The sequence below is a fragment of the Eleutherodactylus coqui genome, chromosome 7, assembly GCF_035609145.1.
Source record: "Eleutherodactylus coqui strain aEleCoq1 chromosome 7, aEleCoq1.hap1, whole genome shotgun sequence".
Classification (NCBI taxonomy): Eukaryota; Metazoa; Chordata; class Amphibia; order Anura; family Eleutherodactylidae; genus Eleutherodactylus; species Eleutherodactylus coqui.
In genome coordinates this window covers 199,855,185-199,864,557 of record NC_089843.1, presented here as the reverse complement: position 1 = coordinate 199,864,557, position 9,373 = coordinate 199,855,185, and the positions used below count along the sequence as shown (strand labels likewise).

The 9,373-nt window shown below is 46.6% G+C and overlaps 2 pseudogenes; both read left to right on the top strand.

The window, feature by feature from the left end:
- Positions 1–378: 378 nt before the first annotated feature.
- LOC136574118 (U2 spliceosomal RNA) lies at positions 379–555 on the top strand (annotated as a pseudogene).
- Positions 556–8,540: 7,985 nt separating this feature from the next.
- Positions 8,541–8,717, top strand: LOC136574077 (U2 spliceosomal RNA; annotated as a pseudogene).
- Positions 8,718–9,373: the final 656 nt, after the last annotated feature.

Below are 9,373 nucleotides of genomic sequence, written 5' to 3'. Positions count from 1 at the left end.
TTTTAAAGAGTTTTTGTTTTTTAGAACATTTTAGGTTTTAAAATGTTCTTAATATGTTACCAAATTGTAAAACTCTTTTTGTGTTAATAAAGTCACCCCACTAGATGGGGATGTTAAACTAAAAAAAAAAGAAAAATTTCCCGATTTTAGCGAGAAAATGGCTTTTATCAGAATGGAGCTCCATAATATGATGCCACCAAGGGCCCTTTTATGTGATATTATCTTGTTCTGTATTTTTAACATGTATTTTATGTAGACGAATGTTTTAAATGGTATGTTTTAATGTGTTGTTTAATATGTTTTAATGTACTGTTTTTAACAATTGACAAAACGTCTATGTAAATATGTGTTGGACAAATAAAAACGCCCCCCATATGGAGGGCTTGTCAACTTAAAAAAAAATCTGTTCTTATCAGTTTAATATCTGATACGTCCCCTATCTGGGGACCATATATTAAATGGATTTTTAGAACAGGGAGCTGGAAAAAGAGCTTGCTCTGTCCACTCCGCGCATTGACCTGGTATTGCAGTACCTCCAGGACCGGTGCACCCCCTTTCCTACAGCAGTTTCCAAAAGCAGAAAAACAAAACTGACGAGCAAGAGGTGCAGCGCAGCTGTGGCTTCTTCTGCTGCTGCTAACAAACCAGCACTTTGACTGACACTCAGCCCGTCTGCTGCCGTGGAGCTCGCAACATTGTATCCACTGTGCACAGCACAGGTACAACTGGAAGCAAAACAACACACACCAGTTCATATGGCAGCCGCACTCTATAGTTCGTACCTACCGCTGCGCTAATAGCCAAGTTGGAAACATCGGGCAGGCACAGCGTATCCTGGCAGCCTGCATCTGTATGCTCCACGTATTCGGGTCATGGGTGTATGTGCAGGGGGTGCGGTCGCACCTGGGGCCCGGAGCCCTAGGGGGCCCATAAAGTCTCTCTTCCCCACATTGTAAACCAATGCTATCAATGAAGCTTTATAGTTTGAGGGCCCAGTCCCAGACTTTGTACTGGGGCCCCGCAGCTTCAAGTTACACCTCCGGATCAGGATAATGCTAGGCCATTCCAACCAGCCTGTGTGTGTGACCTGCAGTCGCTGGTAGTCGAAAAGCGGCCGACCCCGGATGTGTGCTTCAGAGTGGACAGACAGCAGCGGACCCCCAATCACACAGGCCCGAGGCTTGCTATGCGGCACGGAATACCTCATTGGACTGCAGCACTCCACGCGGGCTGAGATACACGCTCCACGTGGGATGGGCAGTATTCCGTCCATGAGGATCCAGGCCAACGCTTACAGATGGAGCAACACCCGGGGAGCAAAGAACTCCAACGAACGGACGTCTACTTTAAAAGGATGTATTGCTTTATTCAATGCATGGACACAGAAACAGTTCAACCGCTCGCTGAAGACCGCAGTCAATACAGTAAAGAGAGAAATGTGTCTGTTTAATGTAAACTTGCACGGAGCTCGTTTGTGAGCCACTGACTGAATGAATGCTGCTGCTGCCGCTGCTGCATGTCTGAAACGTGGTCTGACGTTACATGCACCAGCAGGGATAAGGCCTTGCCTATAAGCATTCCCCAGCTGGCAAAAACGGAACCTCCCTGCCTATTCCTCACCGTGGAAGAACGGAACCTACCTTTTTTTTAAAAAAAAAAGAAAGCCACAGCAGCAGCCAACTCGATTTTGGTAGGCCGCTGTCTCCCCCTTGTGTGCTGCATTAAAAATGCACTCCGCTAAAAATAACTGATCCACGAAATAGAGCGTAGGGAGAGAATGAGGCTTCTAGATGAGCCGTCAGGCTATGATAAATTGTATCACACCTGGGCGATATGGATAGATGCCCGGAGCTCACCCCTATTTACTAGGTGGTTACAGACAGGGACATGTGAGTAACACGTTTAAACCACAATCGTAAAGAGAAACAGCAATCCCGGAGCGCCCCCCCTCCCCCTTTTTGTTTTATTTTCTCTTTCTCCCGTGTCATAGATACCTACCCTCCCTTACCGCTCCCCCTTCCCCTGTTTGTAGACCTTATAAAATATCACAGACAAACATGATATAGTTCAACTCGAAATTGATTTATTAAGTTTCATTGTCAAAGTTATTTTTACATTGCTTTGAGATAAGGCAAAAGTTTCCCCCCCTCCATGAAACCAATAAAACCTATATTGAATAAAATAAAAATGATGCAGTTACCGGTAGTTCCGCAGCTTCTTGGTGGAAATAAAGACCATCTCCCGTCTCCCAGCTGCAGCAGAGACTGACTGAAATGGCTGCCAAGCCCGGTATTAATGCTTCTAAATTGATGACATCACAATGGAGGGACATCAGCCTGCCATACACCTGGCTCATGACATCACAAAGGAGTGACATCGTCAGCCTTCCAAACACCTGGCTCAATTGCATACAGTATGTATGTATGTATGCATGTATGTGAGTGAGTCTATCTATCTATCTTTATTAATTATGTAGAATATAGATATGGATTATTTCTAAATTACAGATTTTGTAGATATAGATTAAAGATAGATTTAAGATTGTATGTGTGTGTGTATATGTGTGTATATGTGTGTGTGTGTGTGTGTGTGTGTGTGTGTGTGTGTGTGTATGTATGTATGTATGTGTATATATATATATATAATGTATATATGTAAAAAAAATATAAAGTATGTATGTATGTATGTATGTATGTATGTATGTATGGCGGGCAGGCAAAAAAGGCCTGCTGTATGTTTTTAAGTTCTTCGGATGACCATGCCGCTCTAATATTCTCCTTACTAGGGTCTACTAATGCTGGCCCAGGGGAAGGCAATAAAGCCCTATGGGGCCGAAGCCAATTTCCCTTATTTTAGGTAAAAAGTTTCCATCCGTCCCCACTGGAAATGCGGCCGGCCGAAGAGATCCCTCCAACCGACCGACCGACGCACCTTCAGAGACAAACTAGTGCTTGCTTCTAGTGTCATCGCCGGCTTAACCATCCTTTGTAGGGAGCTGACGAGTCCTGCAGCAGCAGGCTCTGCAAGCCTAGGATGCGTGAGCACGGTGCAAGAGGAAGGACTGAGGGTGTGAGGCTGGGCGCGGTTGAGAAGGCGTGGGGCGGGGCTATGGAAAGTTTTACTAGCTCTCCCAGCTGCCTGGGTGCATTGTGGGTGCGCCCAGAGTGCTGGCTGAGCGTGTTGCCTCAAGCCTTGGAAGTGGAGTTGGGCGGACCGGGCTACAGGTGAAACCCGTTACGGGTTATCGCTTCCCGGCCTTTTGGCTAAGGCCAAGTGTACCTGGTACAGGAAGTCTTAGCCGGAAGGTAACTCGGGTACCCCTCTCCTTTGCCTGGCGGGATCGCCCACTTCGGTGGGCTTCACCCGCCTGCTGCCATTAGGGAGAGGGATTAGTCCCAGAGTAAACGAGTTGCGATCCCCCTGCCTCTTCTGGTCTCCGGGCCAGAGGAGGGCACTTTTTCCGAGGCGTCACAAGGCGGTTTGTGACACTATAGCTACAACATGGGTGAAAACCCAACCGAAATACCGGCTTATGCGCGGATAAAGAACACCGTACGTGTCTCTTTTACCAATAGTGCGGATACACGTGGCCTGAGGTATGTGGTTGAGGACGTGCTGCAAGGAGTGTTTAATGTGCAAAAACGTGAGATTCTAGCGATCCAAGACTACCCCAAGCGACGGATCTATGACGTCACCCTAACTGAGACGGGTATCTTCCGTGATCTGGTTGCAGCCATACCAAACAAAAAAGATCCGAAGCTTGAGGGGGTCTTGCTGGTCGAGCACGTCCTCGACATAACCAAACTCGTGGTGATTAAGATGTATTCACCCTACATTGACGTTAAAGAGGTCGAGGATTTCCTCTTACGCTATTTTAAATCCGTCAGATGTATGGGAAAGATTATGAACGAGTTTGGCATCTGGACCTCGAAGTGGCGTTTCCAGGCCACGTGTGTAAGTGACCCCAGTAAGCCGGGGGGAGTGATCTTGCCGCCAGCGCGTTTTAAATTGGGCAAAGTAAATGGCGACCTGTACTTTGCGGGAATGCCCGACTTCTGCAGGATTTGTTCACAATACGGTCACCATAAGGATTCCTGTGCGAGCACCTGTAAGAAGTGTGGGGGCACGGACCACGAAACTAGTCAATGTCAGAAAGGGAAAGGATGTTATTTTTGCGGCAGTGTTGGTCACCTCTACACGTTTTGCCCCCACAGAGCACAGAAGACGGAGCAGCAAGGGCGACCCGGACCCAAAGAGCAGCCAGGGCAGCCAGATGACCAAGCAGCACCCCCCCAGGGAGAGGAACCTGAGGAGATGGAGGTCTCCAGTGGACCCCCCCAGAGTGGTAAGGAGCAGCAGAGCATCAAAAGGAGGGTGAGTGACCGGCGGACAGGCTCTCCCTCCCGGGAAACCGGTAGAGGTAGTAGAGCCGGGGAAGCCGGTCCAGGCCCTCCGAAGATGCCCGCTCAAACGGTGCCCGAGGTGGAGAACCCAGGGGGCACAGCGGCCGCAACGCAGAAACGGCGGAAAGGCTCAGCAGGCAAGCTCTATTCGGAGGTGGTGCAGGGGGGAACCCCGGAGATCCCGACGAAGTCGGAGGATCCGGGGAAAGTACCCCCTGCTGTGTCATCCCAGAAGGCCCCTCCCCCTCCCGGCCAGGAGGGGGCGCGGGGTGCCACCTCCGAGGGCACAGAAACGCAAGTGAGCCAAGTACCCACCCCGGCGGAGGGGACAGAAATAAGCACGGGAGCCGGCCTGCTGGCCCCCTTGGAGTTTCCGGAAGGAATAGAATCGGTATGGGATCTAACGCAAATCCCTCTCTCGGGCACCGTCGGGGGTCCACTAAGTGGAGTGGGTTCCTCTCCAGCATCGCCGTTCTCGATAGATTCGGATGCGGGGGGGTGTGAGAGTGCTAGCGAGGTCTTTGGCTTGCCCGGAGACTTTTGAAGACCCACGTATATCCTAGTCTCCAATGGCTGCTTTGTCGGGACTCACTTTCAATGTCAGAAGTATCGAGAGCCACGTGAGGAGGGTCGCACTCTTCAACTACCTGACTATCTTTGCTGCCTCCGTATTTTTCCTGCAGGAGTGCGGCATCCCGCATAGAGCAAACTACAAAAAATACCAAGATGACTGGGTACATGGGCCGTCGGTCTGGTCCGGCTCTAACGAGACCAGATCGGCGGGGGTCGCCATTCTTTTTAAAGGGAACGTTTTAATTGACGTTATTAATGAAATTTTACCAGGCAGAGTTTTATTGGTCAAGGCTTTTATCAACGGTATAAAGTGGCAGTTTTTAAACTTTTATGGATCAGCTGATAAGAAAGAGCGAGCAGAGATGCTAGAGATTTTACCCCTTTTTATTAACGATTCTGACCCCCTGATTTTAGCAGGGGATTTTAATTGTATTTTAAAGGGGGAACGCCGGCTTTCAAGCTCAGTGAGCAGAAATTATGACAAAACCTCAGCCTTGCTAAAAAACATCATTTCAGACGCCAAGCTCACTGATGCTTACAAAAAATGCAATCCCAACGCATCAGAGGAAGCCGGCGTTACCTGGAGCAACAGACTGTGCAGCTCCAGGATCGATTTTATGTTCTGCTCTTACCAAGTACTGCCTTTTAGATGTGACCTTTTTACCAATGTTTTCTCGGATCATAAGCTTTTATATTTTAAAGTTGATTCAGTTTTAAAGAGAAAATCCGGTAAGAATGCCTGGAAGTTTAACGTGTCCCTTTTAGAAGATCCGCAGGTTTTATCCGATTTTATCACTTTTTATAAAGACTGCAGGCGAGTGAAAGATCCCAACACTCCCACCAGCCAGTGGTGGGAGATGATGAAGCTAAAAATTAAAAACTTTTTTATCAAGGTTGGGATCGCCAAGGCTAAAGAAAAACGTACATTTTATTCCAACCTGAACACTCGCCTGCAAACCCTGTATAAGTTCCGTGAACATGACATAGAGGTGGACCACGAGATCATCGAGGTGAAGAAAGAGATCGCCCGGTGCCTGGAGCAGAGGGGAAAAGAAATTATATTCCGTTCAAAAGTGCAACACCTGGAGGAGAACGAGACCTGCTCCAGGTACTTCTTCAAGAAGATAAGAGACAAGCGGACAGTCCTCGATGATCTCGATGGCACCAAGGACATACAGGGTATTTTAAAGAAAGTGTATGGTTTTTATGCGGATCTTTTTAATGCTAAACCTGTTGACAGTGATTTTATGAATGACTCGTTGAAGGAGATTACCGACGTTTTAGATCCTGGTTCTCGTGAGATTTTACTAAGGGACATCACAGAACAGGAGATTTTAGACACTATTAAAAGTTTTAAACCAGGTAAGGTGCCTGGGCCCGATGGTATACCCATAGAGTTTTATGTCACCTTTTTTGGTATTTTTAAGGATGACCTTTTCTCCCTTTTTACTGAGGTTTTTATGTCTAAAGCCCTCCCGGGGTCCTGGAAGAAGGGTGACGTGTCTCTTTTATACAAGAAAGGAGACAAAACTGACATCAAGAACTGGAGACCGATCACCCTTCTGAACAGTGACTACAAGATAATGGCCAAAATATGTGCAAACCGCCTCAAGACCGTAATAAGCAAAATTGTACACCCCAACCAGGTCTGTGGGGTGCCCGGGAGGGCAATATGGGAGAATCTTAACCTGATCAAAGATTGTATTAGTGACACAAAATCAAGAAGCGGAAAAATGGCAATTTTAACTATCGACTTTGAAAAAGCCTTTGACCGCGTGTCACATTTTTATCTTTTTAAGGTTTTAGAGAGAATGGGTATACCGGAAGGTTTTTTATTGTCTTTAAAAGCGTTTTACAACAACTGCACGAGTAGAATTTTAGTCAACGGTTTTAGGACACAGGAAGTGCTTTTAAACTCCGGGGTGAAGCAGGGGTGTCCCTTGTCCCCACTACTTTTTATATGCGCACTAGAGCCTCTTTTATGCACCATACGGCGGGACAAGCAGATCCGTGGGATCCCCCTGCCCGGCGGCGGGGGGATCGAGGCTAAAGTAGTGGGGTACATGGACGATGTGGCAATCCTCGGAAGGGACACCCTGTCGATCCAGAAGGCTATTAGACAAATTGAGTTTTATTGCTGCGCCTCGGGTTTTAAAGTCAATTTTAACAAAAGTAGTGTTTTAAACATCGGGGACCTGCCCTTGTCAGATGTCCCCATTCCTGTGTCCGACTCGGTGCAGATTTTAGGAGTCTCCTTCAACGAGGATAACAGAGGTCTTAACAGCTGGGACTTGGTGGCACAAAAAATCAATAAGAAAATCTGTATGTGGAGCATGCGGCAGCTGACCATGGAGGGGAAGGTTTTAATTACCAAATCTGTGATTTTACCGATTTTATTGTACCTCAGTTTAGTGTTTCCCCCTCCTGGCAGAGTTTTTAATAAAATTGTAAAAGCATGCTTCACATTTTTATGGAGCTCCAAGATGGAGAAACTAAGCAGGGAAATCGTGATGAAGCCGAAGGAGATGGGAGGAAAAGATTTCCCTGATTTTAAAGCCTTTTTATATACAAAGTATTTTAGTTTGTGTATTGGTGCTCTTTTTAAAAACCACTATTGGTCCTATTTTATCCGGTATAACACAGGCTATTTTATGAGGAGGAACAATTGGTTCAAGACGGTTTTAAATTCCCCTTACTCTTTTAATCTACCCGGAGAATACAAGATTTTAGAGAAAATAGCGATTTTATATGATTTTACTGGCAAAAGCCCACAAGTTTTAATGAATAGTAAAGTCATTTTAAAGGATATTAAGAAAAGTGGTTTTTATGTTCAAGTAAGTAATTTTAACGAAAGACAAAGCAAGGAAACTTGGACAATGGTTAATTATTATATTTTTAATTCACAGAAAGATCTGGCCTGGAGCTGCGTCCATGACTGTCTTCCATGCCGGGCATTCCAGCATCGTAGAGGTTTGACCAACACTGCCGCGTGCCCAAGACCAGGATGTGCAGGAGAAGAGACGACGACCCACCTGATGTGGACCTGCTACATAACAAAGAGAATATGGACTAAGATATTGCCGCTACTGATTAAAATAACAGGACTTAAGAGACTAACATTGGATGCCGTCCTGTATGGATGCTTGGAATGCCCCACACGGACTCAGAAAATTATGGCATGGAAGATGGTCAATTCGGTCAAAGCAGCTCTGTGGAAATCCAGAAACATTTTAGTTTTTAAACATGAAATTTTAACTGTGAAGGACATTTTAGCCATTACTCTTAATGAGATGCACCAGTACTTTTTAGTGGATAAGAAAAATTTCCCAGTTTTAGCGAGAAAATGGCTTTTATCAGAATGGAGCTCCATAATATGATGCCACCAAGGGCCCTTTTATGTGATATTAACTTGTTCTGTATTTTTAACATGTATTTTATGTAGACGAATGTTTTAAATGGTATGTTTTAATGTGTTGTTTAATATGTTTTAATGTACTGTTTTTAACAATTGCAAAAACGTCTATGTAAATATGTGTTGGACAAATAAAAACGCCCCCCATATGGAGGGCTTGTCAACTTAAAAAAAAATCTGTTCTTATCAGTTTAATATCTGATACGTCCCCTATCTGGGGACCATATATTAAATGGATTTTTAGAACAGGGAGCTGGAAAAAGAGCTTGCTCTGTCCACTCCACGCATTGACCTGGTATTGCAGTACCTCCAGGACCGGTGCACCCCCTTTCCTACAACAGTTTCCAAAAGCAGAAAAACAAAACCGACGAGCAAGAGGTGCAGCGCAGCTGTGGCGGCTGCTGCTACCACCGCCCAAGCACTTTGATTGACACTCAGTCCGTCTGCTCGCAACATTGTATCCACTGAGCAGCTGCGTCTGCCAGAGTGTGCACAGCACAGGTACAACTGGAAGCAAAACAACACACACACACACACACACACCAGTTCATATGGCAGCCGCACTCTATAGTTCGTACCTACCGCTGCGCTAATAGCCAAGTTGGAAACATCGGGCAGGCACAGCGTATCCTGGCAGCCTGCGTCTGTATGCTCCACGTATTCGGGTCATGGGTGTATGTGCAGGGGGCCCGGAGCCCCAGGGGGCCCATAAAGTCTCTCTTCCCCACATTGTAAACCAATGCTATCAATGAAGCTTTATAGTTTGGGGGCCCAGTTCCAGACTTTGTACTGGGGCCCCGCAGCTTCAAGTTACACCTCCGGATCAGGATAATGCTAGGCCATTCCAACCAGCCTGTGTGTGTGACCTGCAGTCGCTGGTAGTCGAAAAGCGGCCGGCCCCGGATGCGCGCTTCAGAGTGGACAGACAGCAGCGGACCCCCAATCACACAGGCCCAAGGCTTGCTATGTAGCACGGAATACCTCA